Source organism: Pleurodeles waltl, chromosome 4_1 (genome assembly GCF_031143425.1).
Source record: "Pleurodeles waltl isolate 20211129_DDA chromosome 4_1, aPleWal1.hap1.20221129, whole genome shotgun sequence".
NCBI classification, from domain to species: Eukaryota; Metazoa; Chordata; class Amphibia; order Caudata; family Salamandridae; genus Pleurodeles; species Pleurodeles waltl.
In genome coordinates, this window is record NC_090442.1 from 41130753 (window position 1) to 41147981 (window position 17229).

The window sequence follows — 17229 nt, forward strand, 5'->3', positions numbered from 1 at the left end:
AAAATCACCACCGAGGAAACCGACTTCGCGTATCCGGACAAGGGCTCCAGGAGGTCGGATCCAACTGGCAGGTTCGTCCCGGGGAAGAAAAACATCGAAAAAGAGACTAAGTCAGAAGGTAACTTTTTGACCGAGGCCTCCCGCGACTTGTAGCCGAGCAGGGCTCCATCGCGGTCGGCCTGAAAGTTTGACTTTGCCCCGGTCCTGGTGCAACCAGATGACCCGATTGGCGCTTTTCGTTTCTGAGCGCTAGAAAATAATAATACTTTAAAAATTCATATCTCCGGTTCCCCTGAACCGATTTTAATCGTTTTTGTGTCATTTTAAAGATAAAAATATAAGCTATTTTTATAAATTGGTTTTGGATTTTTAAACTGTTTCCTGTGTTTTATTTAATTACTGTTTTGTGATATTTGAATGCTTTACACTTTGTCTCCTAAGTTAAGCCTTGACGCTCGATGCTAAGCTACCAAGGGTAGAGCTGGGATTAATTTACTGAGACCTAACTGTACTTTTGTGGAGGTTTGTGGCTTGTTGCTAGGTGTAGGTACCTACCTGCCCTATCGATAACCCATTTTCCAACATAATTGGAAGCAGCGACGGGATCCTGTACTTGTGTTCAATATCACGTTACAGTTTTAGATAAAACAAATTAAAAATCCTTTAAATTGTCCTAGTGCAAAAATTGTTTTTAATTTTTAATTTTAATTTTTTTTAAATTAATTTGGATTAATTTCAATTATTGAATTTTTGTAATTTTTCTAAATTCTTGTTTCCAATTTTTGCAAAAAGCTTTTGTTGACACAAAACTAGGGAACCATGGAGCTTGATCTGGCTAGCCTACCCACACTGACAGTAGTCCAGCTTAGGGGGTTGTGTATTGAGAGGGGGTTGCCTGCAACCACTAATCTCAGGAAGGAAATCCTGATTAAATCCCTGACAGCATGGGCTGAGGCCCAAGAGGTAGAGACAGAGGAAGCTCCAGAGGAGGAACCAAAAGAGGATGATGCTAACTCTAACCACTCAGGGGAGGAAAGGCATCAGACCCCAAGTGAGGAAGAGGAGGAACGGTCCTCACTGGATACAGTCACTAGGGGCAGACCCAAAGCCAGTGGTAGGAAGGGGGTCCTTTCAGGAGGAGAGAAACCATCCATCAGGGAAAGAGAGCTGGAAGCCCAGCTAGCCTACATAGCTTTGGAAGCAGAGAAGCTGGCCCTAGAGAAGAAAAAGTGGGCATACAAAGAAAAAAGAGATGGAAGCAGCGATAAAGAAGCTGAGGTGTCCATGGGTGGGGGAGTTTGCCCCAGATTACCCAAGGGGGTGGTTCCTGCTTATGTAGAGGGGGATGACATAGATAAGTGGCTAGGGGCCTTTGAGAGGGCACTCCAAATGAGAAGGGTTAGGCCTCAATACTGGGGTTCCCTTTGGTGGGAGTTGGTCCCCAACTCAGGGAGGGATAGGCTTCTGACCTTAAGGGGGGAGGAGGCAGATTCATACCCTAGTATGAAAAGGTGCTTAGCCAAGAAGTTTGGTCTGACCCCAGAGCAATATAGAATGAAGTTCAGGGACACCCAGAAGGTCAGTACCCAGTCTTGGGTTGACTTTGTGGACACCTCACTAAAGGCACTAGAGGGCTGGATTATTGGCAACAAAGTAAATACTTATGAGGGGTTATACAATCTGATCATGAGAGAGCACATCTTGACCAATTGTATCCAAGAAAGGTTACGCCAGCATCTAGTGGACTCTAAGCTGACCAACCCTAGAGAGCTAGGGGAGGCAGCTGATGAGTGGTTGAGAACCAGGGTGGTTGTCAAGTCCCAGGGGGGAGACTCCAAGAAGGGGGGGACAGGTCCCCAAAAACCTAAGGAGGGAGGTGGTAAGCCCACCACAGAGACTCCCTCTGTACCCCAGAACCCTAAGAAGGAGGAGAGTAAATCCCACTCCCACTCTGACATGCAGAGACAGGGAGACCCAGGGTTAAAAAAGCTCTTGGACAGTAGGGCTTGCTTTGACTGTCAGCAGACAGGTCACTTCAGAGGAGATGCAGCCTGTCCAAAGAAAGTGGTTAGCACTGGGCTGTCCAGTGTAGCCATAGAGGAGGATTCCTCAGATGATGAAGTCCTCCTAGCATTGTGCTGGGAGACAGGACCAGATGGTAAGCTGATGATCCCTGAGGGTGGGAGTAGGCACTTCCACCACATTCAAGTGAATGGGATCCCTACCACTGGCCTGAGAGACACCTGTGCCAGTCACACTGTAGTGAGTGACCGGTTAGTGACCCCAGACATGTATGTCCCAGGAAAAACAAGGAAAGTCAGGATAGCCACAGGGGAGGTCACCTCCAAACCTGTAGCCATAGTGCCCCTAGAGAGGGAGGGTATCCTTGACTGGATTAGGGTGGTAGTCAGTGCTGACCTTCCCCTAGATTGTATCCTGGGCAATGACCTCCCAGAGGTGAGTCTGGTCACAGATGGGGTGGTCGCCCAGGGCGCCCCCCCAACCCAAAGTCCTGGGGAGTCAGTCCCTACAGTTAGGAGACAGGGGTCCCCAAGAAAAGGAAAGAAGAAAAAAAGACTAAGTCCGAACGTAAAAAGTTGACCGGGACCTTCCAGCCATCGTATCCGAGAAGGGCTCCACGGACGTCGGATCAAGATCCAGGTTTACCCCGGTCGAAGGATTTTCATCTCGAAAAAACGACTAAGTCCGAAGGTAAAAATCACCACCGAGGAAACCGACTTCGCGTATCCGGACAAGGGCTCCAGGAGGTCGGATCCAACTGGCAGGTTCGTCCCGGGGAAGAAAAACATCGAAAAAGAGACTAAGTCAGAAGGTAACTTTTTGACCGAGGCCTCCCGCGACTTGTAGCCGAGCAGGGCTCCATCGCGGTCGGCCTGAAAGTTTGACTTTGCCCCGGTCCTGGTGCAACCAGATGACCCGATTGGCGCTTTTCGTTTCTGAGCGCTAGAAAATAATAATACTTTAAAAATTCATATCTCCGGTTCCCCTGAACCGATTTTAATCGTTTTTGTGTCATTTTAAAGATAAAAATATAAGCTATTTTTATAAATTGGTTTTGGATTTTTAAACTGTTTCCTGTGTTTTATTTAATTACTGTTTTGTGATATTTGAATGCTTTACACTTTGTCTCCTAAGTTAAGCCTTGACGCTCGATGCTAAGCTACCAAGGGTAGAGCTGGGATTAATTTACTGAGACCTAACTGTACTTTTGTGGAGGTTTGTGGCTTGTTGCTAGGTGTAGGTACCTACCTGCCCTATCGATAACCCATTTTCCAACAGTATGTAAAGATAAGTTGGGTGCTGTGAGAAAAAGACTCAACCATGAAGGGACTCGAACCCTCAATCTTCTGATCCGAAGTCAAACACCTCATCCATTAGGCCACATGGTGACTGACTGCAACATGTTTGGGTGTTTAGGTTTAGGTGGTATGAATGGATGTGGAACATATCAATTACAGGTGCGCAGGACAGGATCCCATACCGTTCTTCATCTTCTTTCCATCAAAGGAGTTTTTTCAAACAATATCTAGATAATTTCCAAAGTTTCATATCTTATGCTGTGCTTTTTTGCCGTTAATCCTCCTTTCTTCTTTTATTGAATACTCTGTTTTATGCTGCAATGGTATTTTTGGATTATTTGAAAAGAGAATGCAACTGCTTTGACAGTAGTTCAGACTTCCCATTTCTTGACTTGCTAATTTGCTCCCTGAATTAGCTTATACAAGTGACATGAACAGGGCCTTGACCTAAGCACGTACCTGAAAGCCTGTCACCACCTCTAGAAATAAAATTCACAGCAGCTCAAACATTCATTTTGAAAGAGAATATTTCAAGTGAGTCCAAGTTTAATTTCAATAAAGAAAGCTGTATAAAATGACAAGCTGCATATTTGGGTAACCAGCATGACTCTTTTCAGTGAAGAAGTGGAATGGTTCTGTTGCAATATACTATCACCCTGGCAAGCTGCTACGAGGAAGAGTAAACAATATGATTAGGTTTCAGCAAAAATGTATTAGTTCAGGGTGTGCACCTCAGATAGACTTAAACTTACACACCCTGGTCTGTGAGAGTAGTGCCCTATCCATTGCGGCATTGAGGGTAATCTGCAAGACAGAGTTCCAAAATCATCCTTTCATCTCAGTTCATGGCCACATACAGTATTTCTGCAGTCATTCGTTTCACTTTTCTGTCTTTAATTAAACTGACCATTTTAAACCTCCGGCACCCACCACTTCAATCTTACAGTTTTTGTGCTATCATAGGGCCATGGAACTTTTGGCAAGTGGACAGAAGCAGTCAGAGAACCACATCACAATACATACTCATTTGCCTGATACCTTTCATAACAAACTGCTCTTGGAAAAAGACGTTAACCGGTCCTTGCTCTCAGACAGACACAGAAAGCCTATCACCACCTCTATGAACATATTTCAATCAAACCAATATATATCATTCAACAATTATGCCTCTGTATCAATATAACTACAACTAGAGACAGAAAGGAATTTAAAAAACAATCTGCCCATTTGAATAACCAGCATAGTTTTAAGGACGTACAAATTGGAATGTGACAATTTCAGAGTTCCTCATTCATAAGAAGTCTGTGAGATAGTATCTCAGAAAGATCTCAAGTTTATAGCAAAAATGGTTGTAAGGGTGATTTTTACCACACAATTGCAACTAGGTGCCTCAATCTGCAAGAGACCAGTCCTTGACAGATTACACAACTGGGGCAACAGCAAAGGCAGCAATTGTGCCAATCCTTTATGATTCTTCTCTAGTACTATACTTTTTCTGAGGGACAATTTGCATTATTCCTGGAGAAAATCAGAGCTTCTACCCATGCATAGTTTCTGCTTTCTGCACGCACACACTCCGTGCACTGAATCTACCCACAGTTCTGTTCGGAATGATTGTGCCATGTCATATTGTTGTATACGTATTGCATATCCGTGGCATTTATGAAGAGGTACTTTGGTATGGCAGAAAGACAGAAAAGTAGCAATGCTGAAGGCATAACGTGACTGATTGTGCAGTTTGCATTGGGCTTTCTTAATGAGTGAGAGTGAAAGGAGTATTGTAAGAGTGTATTTCCAGTTTGTATGTAAAGATAAGTTGAGTGCTGTGAGAAAAAGACTCAACCATGAAGGGACTCGAACCCTCAATCTCCTGATCCGAAGTCAGACGCCTTATCCATTAGGCCACATGGTCACTGACAGCAATATGTTTGGTTGTTTAGGGTTAGGTGGTATGAATGGATGTGAAACATATCAATTACAGGTGCGCAGGACAGGATCCCATACCGTTCTTCATCTTCTTTCCATCAAAGGAGTTTTTTCAAACAATATCTAGATAATTTCCAAAGTTTCATATCTTATGATGTGCTTTTTTGCTGTTAATCCTCCTTTCTTCTTTTATTGAATACTCTGTTTTATGCTGCAATGGTATTTTTGGATTATTTGAAAAGAGAATGAAACTGCTTTGACAGTAGTTCAGACTTCCCATTTCTTGACTTGCTAATTTGCTCCCTGAATTAGCTTATACAAGTGACATGAACAGGGCCTTGACCTAAGCACGTACCTGAAAGCCTGTCACCACCTCTAGAAATAAAAGTCACAGCAGCTCAAAACATTCATTTTGAAAGAGAATATTTCAAGTGAGTCCAAGTTTAATTTCAATAAAGAAAGCTGTATAAAATGACACGCTGCTCATTTGGGTAACCAGCATGACACTTTTCAGTGAAGAAGTGCAATGGTTCTGTTGCAATATACTATCACCCTGGCAAGCTGCTACGAGGAAGAGTAAACAATATGATTAGGTTTCAGCAAAAATGTATTAGTTCAGGGTGTGCACCTCAGATTGACTTAAACTTACACACCCTGGTCTGTGAAAGTAGTGCCCTATCTATTGCGGCATTGAGGGTAATCTGCAAGACAGAGTTCCAAAATCATCCTTTCATCTCAGTTCATGGCCACATACAGTGTTTCTGCAGTCATTCGTTTCACTTTTCTGTCTTTAATTAAACTGACCATTTTAAACCTCCGGCACCCACCACTTCAATCTTTCCGTTTTTGTGCTATCATAGGGCCTTGGAACTTTTGGCAAGTGGACAGAAGCAGTCAGAGAACCACATCACAATACATACTCCTTTGCCTGATACCTTTCACAACAAACTGCTCTTGGAAAAAGACGTTAACCGGTCCTTGCTCTCAGACACACACAGAAAGCCTATCACCACCTCTACGAACATATTTCAATCAAACCAATATATATCATTCAACAATTATGCCTCTGTATCAATATAACTACAACTCGAGACAGAAAGGAATTTAAAAAACAATCTGCCCATTTGAATAACCAGCAGAGTTTTAAGGACGTACAAATTGGAATGTGACAATTTCAGAGTTCCTCATTCATAAGAAGTCTGTGAGATAGTATCTCAGAAAGATCTCACATTTATAGCAAAAAATGGTTGTAAGGGTGATTTTTACCACACAATTGCAACTAGGTGCCTCAATCTGCAAGAGACCAGTCCTTGACAGATTACACAACTGGGGCAACAGCAAAGGCAGCAATTGTGTCAATCCTTTATGATTCTTCTCTAGTACTATACTTTTTCTGAGGGACAATTTGCATTATTCCTGGAGAAAATCATAGAGCTTCTACCCATGCATAGTTTCTGCTTTCTGCACGCACACACTCCCTGCACTGAATCTACCCACAGTTCTGTTCAGAATGATTGTGCCATGTCATATTGTTGTGTACGTATTGCATATCCGTTGCATTTATGAAGAGGTACTTTGGTATGGCAGAAAGACAGAAAAGTAGCAATGCTGAAGGCATAACGTGACTGATTGTGCAGTTTGCATTGGGCTTTCTTAATGAGTGAGAGTGAAAGGAGTATTGTAAGAGTGTGTTTCCAGTTTGTATGTAAAGATAAGTTGGTGCTGTTAGAAAAAGACTCAACCATGATGGGACTCGAACCCTCAACTTTTTGATCCAAAGTCAGACACCTTATCCACTAGGCCACATGGTCACTGACTGCAATATGTTTGGGTGTTTCGGGTTAGGTGGTATGAATGGATGTGGAACATATCAATTACAGGTGCGCAGGACAGGATCCCATACCGTTCTTCATCTTCTTTCCATCAAAGGAGTTTTTTCAAACAATATCTAGATAATTTCCAAAGTTTCATATCTTATGCTGTTTTTTTTTGCCGTTAATCCTCCTTTCTTCTTTTATTGAATACTCTGTTTTATGCTGCAATGGTATTTTTGGATTATTTGAAAAGAGAATGAACTGACAGTAGTTCAGACTTCCCATTTCTTGACTTGCTAATTTGCTCCCTGAATTAGCTTATACAAGTGACCTGAACAGGGCCTTGACCTAAGCACGTACCTGAAAGCCTGTCACCACCTCTAGAAATAAAATTCACAGCAGCTCAAAACATTCATTTTGAAAGAGAATATTTCAAGTGAGTCCAAGTTTAATTTCAATAAAGAAAGCTGTATAAAATGAAACGCTGCACATTTGGGTAACCAGCATGACTCTTTTCAGTGAAGAAGTGGAATGGTTCTGTTGCAATATACTATCACCCTGGCAAGCTGCTACGAGGAAGAGTAAACAATATGATTAGGTTTCAGCAAAAATGTATTAGTTCAGGGTGTGCACCTCAGATAGACTTAAACTTACACACCCTGGTCTGTGAGAGTAGTGCCCTATCCATTGCGGCATTGAGGGTAATCTGCAAGACAGAGTTCCAAAATCATCCTTTCATCTCAGTTCATGGCCTCATACAGTATTTCTGCAGTCATTCGTTTCACTTTTCTGTCTTTAATTAAACTGACCATTTTAAACCTCCGGCACCCACCACTTCAATCTTACCGTTTTTGTGCTATCATAGGGCCTTGGAACTTTTGGCAAGTGGACAGAAGCAGTCAGAGAACCACATCACAATACATACTTCTTTGCCTGATACCTTTCACAACAAACTGCTCTTGGAAAAACACGTTAACCGGTCCTTGCTCTCAGACAGAAACAGAAAGCCTATCACCACCTCTACGAACATATTTAAATCAAACCAATATATATCATTCAACAATTATGCCTCTGTATCAATATAACTACAACTCGAGACAGAAAGGAATTTAAAAAACAATCTGCCCATTTGAATAACCAGCAGAGTTTTAAGGACGTACAAATTGGAATGTGACAATTTCAGAGTTCCTCATTCATAAGAAGTCTGTGAGATAGTATCTCAGAAAGATCTCAAGTTTATAGCAAAAATGGTTGTAAGGGTGATTTTTACCACACAATTGCAACTAGGTGCCTCAATCTGCAAGAGACCAGTCCTTGACAGATTACACAACTGGGGCAACAGCAAAGGCAGCAATTGTGTCAATCCTTTATGATTCTTCTCTAGTACTATACTTTTTCTGAGGGACAATTTGCATTATTCCTGGAGAAAATCAGAGCTTCTACCCATGCATAGTTTCTGCTTTCTGCACGCACACACTCCGTGCACTGAATCTACCCACAGTTCTGTTCGGAATGATTGTGCCATGTCATATTGTTGTATACGTATTGCATATCCGTGGCATTTATGAAGAGGTACTTTGGTATGGCAGAAAGACAGAAAAGTAGCAATGCTGAAGGCATAACGTGACTGATTGTGCAGTTTGCATTGGGCTTTCTTAATGAGTGAGAGTGAAAGGAGTATTGTAAGAGTGTATTTCCAGTTTGTATGTAAAGATAAGTTGAGTGCTGTGAGAAAAAGACTCAACCATGAAGGGACTCGAACCCTCAATCTCCTGATCCGAAGTCAGACGCCTTATCCATTAGGCCACATGGTCACTGACAGCAATATGTTTGGTTGTTTAGGGTTAGGTGGTATGAATGGATGTGAAACATATCAATTACAGGTGCGCAGGACAGGATCCCATACCGTTCTTCATCTTCTTTCCATCAAAGGAGTTTTTTCAAACAATATCTAGATAATTTCCAAAGTTTCATATCTTATGATGTGCTTTTTTGCTGTTAATCCTCCTTTCTTCTTTTATTGAATACTCTGTTTTATGCTGCAATGGTATTTTTGGATTATTTGAAAAGAGAATGAAACTGCTTTGACAGTAGTTCAGACTTCCCATTTCTTGACTTGCTAATTTGCTCCCTGAATTAGCTTATACAAGTGACATGAACAGGGCCTTGACCTAAGCACGTACCTGAAAGCCTGTCACCACCTCTAGAAATAAAAGTCACAGCAGCTCAAAACATTCATTTTGAAAGAGAATATTTCAAGTGAGTCCAAGTTTAATTTCAATAAAGAAAGCTGTATAAAATGACACGCTGCTCATTTGGGTAACCAGCATGACACTTTTCAGTGAAGAAGTGCAATGGTTCTGTTGCAATATACTATCACCCTGGCAAGCTGCTACGAGGAAGAGTAAACAATATGATTAGGTTTCAGCAAAAATGTATTAGTTCAGGGTGTGCACCTCAGATTGACTTAAACTTACACACCCTGGTCTGTGACAGTAGTGCCCTATCTATTGCGGCATTGAGGGTAATCTGCAAGACAGAGTTCCAAAATCATCCTTTCATCTCAGTTCATGGCCACATACAGTGTTTCTGCAGTCATTCGTTTCACTTTTCTGTCTTTAATTAAACTGACCATTTTAAACCTCCGGCACCCACCACTTCAATCTTTCCGTTTTTGTGCTATCATAGGGCCTTGGAACTTTTGGCAAGTGGACAGAAGCAGTCAGAGAACCACATCACAATACATACTCCTTTGCCTGATACCTTTCACAACAAACTGCTCTTGGAAAAAGACGTTAACCGGTCCTTGCTCTCAGACACACACAGAAAGCCTATCACCACCTCTACGAACATATTTCAATCAAACCAATATATATCATTCAACAATTATGCCTCTGTATCAATATAACTACAACTCGAGACAGAAAGGAATTTAAAAAACAATCTGCCCATTTGAATAACCAGCAGAGTTTTAAGGACGTACAAATTGGAATGTGACAATTTCAGAGTTCCTCATTCATAAGAAGTCTGTGAGATAGTATCTCAGAAAGATCTCACATTTATAGCAAAAAATGGTTGTAAGGGTGATTTTTACCACACAATTGCAACTAGGTGCCTCAATCTGCAAGAGACCAGTCCTTGACAGATTACACAACTGGGGCAACAGCAAAGGCAGCAATTGTGTCAATCCTTTATGATTCTTCTCTAGTACTATACTTTTTCTGAGGGACAATTTGCATTATTCCTGGAGAAAATCATAGAGCTTCTACCCATGCATAGTTTCTGCTTTCTGCACGCACACACTCCCTGCACTGAATCTACCCACAGTTCTGTTCAGAATGATTGTGCCATGTCATATTGTTGTGTACGTATTGCATATCCGTTGCATTTATGAAGAGGTACTTTGGTATGGCAGAAAGACAGAAAAGTAGCAATGCTGAAGGCATAACGTGACTGATTGTGCAGTTTGCATTGGGCTTTCTTAATGAGTGAGAGTGAAAGGAGTATTGTAAGAGTGTGTTTCCAGTTTGTATGTAAAGATAAGTTGGTGCTGTTAGAAAAAGACTCAACCATGATGGGACTCGAACCCTCAACTTTTTGATCCAAAGTCAGACACCTTATCCACTAGGCCACATGGTCACTGACTGCAATATGTTTGGGTGTTTCGGGTTAGGTGGTATGAATGGATGTGGAACATATCAATTACAGGTGCGCAGGACAGGATCCCATACCGTTCTTCATCTTCTTTCCATCAAAGGAGTTTTTTCAAACAATATCTAGATAATTTCCAAAGTTTCATATCTTATGCTGTTTTTTTTTGCCGTTAATCCTCCTTTCTTCTTTTATTGAATACTCTGTTTTATGCTGCAATGGTATTTTTGGATTATTTGAAAAGAGAATGAACTGACAGTAGTTCAGACTTCCCATTTCTTGACTTGCTAATTTGCTCCCTGAATTAGCTTATACAAGTGACCTGAACAGGGCCTTGACCTAAGCACGTACCTGAAAGCCTGTCACCACCTCTAGAAATAAAATTCACAGCAGCTCAAAACATTCATTTTGAAAGAGAATATTTCAAGTGAGTCCAAGTTTAATTTCAATAAAGAAAGCTGTATAAAATGAAACGCTGCACATTTGGGTAACCAGCATGACTCTTTTCAGTGAAGAAGTGGAATGGTTCTGTTGCAATATACTATCACCCTGGCAAGCTGCTACGAGGAAGAGTAAACAATATGATTAGGTTTCAGCAAAAATGTATTAGTTCAGGGTGTGCACCTCAGATAGACTTAAACTTACACACCCTGGTCTGTGAGAGTAGTGCCCTATCCATTGCGGCATTGAGGGTAATCTGCAAGACAGAGTTCCAAAATCATCCTTTCATCTCAGTTCATGGCCTCATACAGTATTTCTGCAGTCATTCGTTTCACTTTTCTGTCTTTAATTAAACTGACCATTTTAAACCTCCGGCACCCACCACTTCAATCTTACCGTTTTTGTGCTATCATAGGGCCTTGGAACTTTTGGCAAGTGGACAGAAGCAGTCAGAGAACCACATCACAATACATACTTCTTTGCCTGATACCTTTCACAACAAACTGCTCTTGGAAAAACACGTTAACCGGTCCTTGCTCTCAGACAGAAACAGAAAGCCTATCACCACCTCTACGAACATATTTAAATCAAACCAATATATATCATTCAACAATTATGCCTCTGTATCAATATAACTACAACTCGAGACAGAAAGGAATTTAAAAAACAATCTGCCCATTTGAATAACCAGCAGAGTTTTAAGGACGTACAAATTGGAATGTGACAATTTCAGAGTTCCTCATTCATAAGAAGTCTGTGAGATAGTATCTCAGAAAGATCTCAAGTTTATAGCAAAAATGGTTGTAAGGGTGATTTTTACCACACAATTGCAACTAGGTGCCTCAATCTGCAAGAGACCAGTCCTTGACAGATTACACAACTGGGGCAACAGCAAAGGCAGCAATTGTGTCAATCCTTTATGATTCTTCTCTAGTACTATACTTTTTCTGAGGGACAATTTGCATTATTCCTGGAGAAAATCATAGAGCTTCTACCCATGCATAGTTTCTGCTTTCTGCACGCACACACTCCCTGCACTGAATCTACCCACAGTTCTGTTCAGAATGATTGTGCCATGTCATATTGTTGTATACGTATTGCATATCCATGGCATTTATGAAGAGGTACTTTGGTATGGCAGAAAGACAGAAAAGTAGCAATGCTGAAGGCATAACGTGACTGATTGTGCAGTTTGCATTGGGCTTTCTTAATGAGTGAGAGTGAAAGGAGTATTGTAAGAGTGTGTTTCCAGTTTGTATGTAAAGATTAGTTGGGTGCTGTGAGAAAAAGACTCAACCATGAAGGGACTCGAACCCCCAATCTTATGATCCGAAATCAGACGCCTTATCCTTTAGGCCACATGGTCACTGACTGCAACATGTTTGGGTGTTTAGGGTTAGGTGGTATGAATGGATGTGGAACATATCAATTACAGGTGCGCAGGACAGGATCCCATACCGTTCTTCATCTTCTTTCCATCAAAGGAGTTTTTTCAAATAATATCTAGATAATTTCCAAAGTTTCATATCTTATGCTGTGCTTTTTTGCCGTTAATCCTCCTTTCTTCTTTTATTGAATACTCTGTTTTATGCTGCAATGGTATTTTTGGATTATTTGAAAAGAGAATGAAACTGCTTTGACAGTAGTTCAGACTTCCCATTTCTTGACTTGCTAATTTGCTCCCTGAATTAGCTTATACAAGTGACATGAACAGGGCCTTGACCTAAGCACGTACCTGAAAGCCTGTCACCACCTCTAGAAATAAAATTCACAGCAGCTCAAAACATTCATTTTGAAAGAGAATATTTCAAGTGAGTCCAAGTTTAATTTCAATAAAGAAAGTTGTATAAAATGACATGCTGCACATTTGGGTAACCAGCATGACTCTTTTAAGTGAACAAGTGGAATGGTTCTGTTTCAATATACTATCACCCTGGCAAGCTGCTACGAGGAAGAGTAAACAATATGATTAGGTTTCAGCAAAAATGTATTAGTTCAGGGTGTGCACCTCAGATAGACTTAAACTTACACACCCTGGTCTGTGAGAGTAGTGCCCTATCCATTGCGGCATTGAGGGTAATCTGCAAGACAGAGTTCCAAAATCATCCTTTCATCTCAGTTCATGGCCACATACAGTGTTTCTGCAGTCATTCGTTTCACTTTTCTGTCTTTAATTAAACTGACCATTTTAAACCTCCGGCACCCACCACTTCAATCTTTCCGTTTTTGTGCTATCATAGGGCCTTGGAACTTTTGGCAAGTGGACAGAAGCAGTCAGAGAACCACATCACAATACATACTCCTTTGCGTGATACCTTTCACAACAAACTGCTCTTGGAAAAAGACGTTAACCGGTCCTTGCTCTCAGACAGACACAGAAAGCCTATCACCACCTCTACGAACATATTTCAATCAAACCAATATATATCATTCAACAATTATGCCTCTGTATCAATATAACTACAACTCGAGACAGAAAGGAATTTAAAAAACAATCTTGCCATTTGAATAACCAGCAGAGTTTTAAGGACGTACAAATTGGAATGTGACAATTTCAGAGTTCCTCATTCATAAGAAGTCTGTGAGATAGTATCTCAGAAAGATCTCACGTTTATAGCAAAAATGGTTGTAAGGGTGATTTTTACCACACAATTGCAACTAGGTGCCTCAATCTGCAAGAGACCAGTCCTTGACAGATTACACAACTGGGGAAACAGCAAAGGCAGCAATTGTGTCAATCCTTTATGATTCTTCTCTAGTACTATACTTTTTCTGAGGGACAATTTGCATTATTCCTGGAGAAAATCATAGAGCTTCTACCCATGCATAGTTTCTGGTTTCTGCACGCACACACTCCCTGCACTGAATCTACCCACAGTTCTGTTCAGAATGATTGTGCCATGTCATATTGTTGTGTACGTATTGCATATCCGTGGCATTTATGAAGAGGTACTTTGGTATGGCAGAAAGACAGAAAAGTAGCAATGCTGAAGGCATAACGTGACTGATTGTGCAGTTTGCATTGGGCTTTCTTAATGAGTGAGAGTGAAAGGAGTATTGTAAGAGTGTGTTTCCAGTTTGTATGTAAAGATAAGTTGGTGCTGTTAGAAAAAGACTTAACCATGATGTGACTCGAATCCTCAACTTTTTGATCTGAAGTCAGACGCCTTATCCACTAGGGCACATGGTGACTGACTGCAATATGTTTGGATGTTTAGGGTTAGGTGGTATGAATGGATGTGGAACATATCAATTACAGGTGCGCAGGACAGGATCCCATACCGTTCTTCATCTTCTTTCCATCAAAGGAGTTTTTTCAAACAATATCTAGATAATTTCCAAAGTTTCATATCTTATGCTGTGCTTTTTTGCCGTTAATCCTCCTTTCTTCTTTTACTGAATACTCTGTTTTATGCTGCAATGGTATTTTTGGATTATTTGAAAAGAGAATGAAACTGCTTTGACAGTAGTTCAGACTTCCCATTTCTTGACTTGCTAATTTGCTCCCTGAATTAGCTTATACAAGTGACATGAACAGGGCCTTGACCTAAGCACGTACCTGAAAGCCTGTCACCACCTCTAGAAATAAAATTCACAGCAGTTCAAAACATTCATTTTGAAAGAGAATATTTCAAGTGAGTCCAAGTTTAATTTCAATAAAGAAAGCTGTATAAAATGACACGCTGCACATTTGGGTAACCAACATGACACTTTTCAGTGAAGAAGTGGAATGGTTCTGTTGCAATATAGTATCACCCTGGTAAGCTGCTACGAGGAAGAGTAAACAATATGATTAGGTTTCAGCAAAAATGTATTAGTTCAGGGTGTGCACCTCAGATAGACTTAGGGGCATATTTATACTCTGTTTGCGCCGAATTTGCGTCATTTTTTTCGACGCAAATTTGACGCAAAACTAACTCCATATTTATACTTTGGCGTTAGACGCGTCTAGCGCCAAAGTTCATGGAGTTAGCGTCATTTTTTGGCGTGAACACCTCCCTTGCGTTAATGATATGCAAGGGAGGCGTTTCCGTCTTAAAAAATGACTCCGAGGCATGTGTGTGGTATTTATACTCCCGGGCAAAAATGACGCCCGGGAGTGGGCGGGGCAAAAAACCCCGCATTTGCGCCTCTTTTTAACGCCTGGGTCAGGGCAGGCGTTAAGGGACCTGTGGGCTCAGAATGAGCCCAGAGGTGCCCTCCCCTGCCCCCAGGGACACCCCCTGCCACCCTTGCCCACCCCAGGAGGACACCCAAGGATGGAGGGACCCATCCCAGGGAAGAAAAGGTAAGTTGGGGTAAGTATTTTTTTTTATTTTCTCTTTTGGCATAGGGGGGCCTGATTTGTGCCCCCCTACATGCCACTATGCCCAATGACCATGCCCAGGGGACATAAGTCCCCTGGGCATGGCCATTGGGCAAGGGGGCATGACTCCTGTCTTTGCTAAGACAGGAGTCATGTTGATGGGGGATGGGCGTCGAAAGAAAATGGCGCAAATCGGGTTAAGACTATTTTTTTGCCTCGACCTGACTTGCCCCATTTTTTAGACGCCCATACGCCATTTTCCCCTATGCCGGCGCTGCCTGGTGTACGTGGTTTTTTTTCGCGCACACCAGGCAGCGCCGGTCGGCTAACGCCGGCTAACACCATTCTATAAATACGGCGCCCGCATGGTGCTTCAGAATGGCGTTAGCCGGCGCTAATTTTTTTGACGCTAAACTGCGTTAGCGCAGATTAGCGTCAAAAAGTATAAATACGGGCCTTAAACTTACACACCCTGGTCTGTGAGAGTAGTGCCCTATCCATTGCGGCATTGAGGGTAATCTGTAAGACAGAGTTCCAAAATCATCCTTTCATCTCAGTTCATGGCCACATACAGTATTTCAGCAGTCATTTGTCTCACTTTTCTGTCTTTAATTAAACTGACCATTTTAAACCTCCGGCACCCACCACTTCAATCTTACCGTTTTTGTGCTATCATAGGGCCTTGGAACTTTTGGCAAGTGGACAGAAGCAGTCAGAGAACCACGCCACAATGCATACTCCTTTGCCTGATACCTTTCACAACAAACTGCTCTTGGAAAAAGACGTTAACCGGTCCTTGCTCTCAGACAGACACAGAAAGCCTATCACCACCTCTACGAACATATTTCAATCAAACCAATATATATCATTCAACAATTATGCCTCTGTATCAATATAACTACAACTCGAGACAGAAAGGAATTTAAAAAACAATCTGCCCATGTGAATAACCAGCAGAGTTTTAAGGACGTACAAATTGGAATGTGAGAATTTCAGAGTTCCTCATTCATAAGAAGTCTGTGAGATAGTATCTCAGAAAGATGTCAAGTTTATAGCAAAAATGGTTGTAAGGGTGATTTTTACCACACAATTGCAACTAGGTGCCTCAATCTGCAAGAGACCAGTCTTTGACAGATTACACAACTGGGGCGACAGCAAAGGCAGCAATTGTGTCAATCCTTTATGATTCTTCTCTAGTACTATACTTTTTCTGAGGGACAATTTGCATTATTCCTGGAGAAAATCATAGAGCTTCTACGCATGCATAGTTTCTGCTTTCTGCACGCACACACTCCCTGCACTGAATCTACCCACAGTTCTGTTCGGAATGATTGTGCCATGTCATATTGTTGTATACGTATTGCATATCCGTGGCATTTATGAAGAGGTACTTTGGTATGGCAGAAAGACAGAAAAGTAGCAATGCTGAAGGCATAACATGACTGATTGTGCAGTTTGCATTGGGCTTTCTTAATGAGTGAGAGTGAAGGGAGTATTGTAGGAGTGTATTTCCAGTTTGTATGTAAAGATAAGTTGGGTGCTGTGAGAAAAAGACTCAACCATGAAGGGACTCGATCCCTCAATCTTCTGATCCAAAGTCAGACCCCTTATCCATTAGGCCACATGGTCACTGACTGCAATATGTTTGGGTGTTTAGGGTTAGGTGGTATGAATGGATGCGGAACATATCAATTACAGGTGCGCAGGACAGGATCGCATACCGTTCTTCATCTTCTTTCCATCAAAGGAGTTTTTTCAAACAATATCTAGA

The 17229-nt window shown here is 41.5% G+C and overlaps 2 non-coding genes across 2 annotated transcripts; both read right to left on the bottom strand.

The window, feature by feature from the left end:
• Positions 1-5159: 5159 nt before the first annotated feature.
• On the bottom strand, positions 5160-5232 carry TRNAR-UCG (transfer RNA arginine (anticodon UCG)). The gene has a single exon. It is a non-coding gene; the product is annotated as a tRNA-Arg (tRNA).
• A 3569-nt stretch (positions 5233-8801) lies between these two features.
• On the bottom strand, positions 8802-8874 carry TRNAR-UCG (transfer RNA arginine (anticodon UCG)). Its single transcript has one exon. It is a non-coding gene; the product is annotated as a tRNA-Arg (tRNA).
• Positions 8875-17229: the final 8355 nt, after the last annotated feature.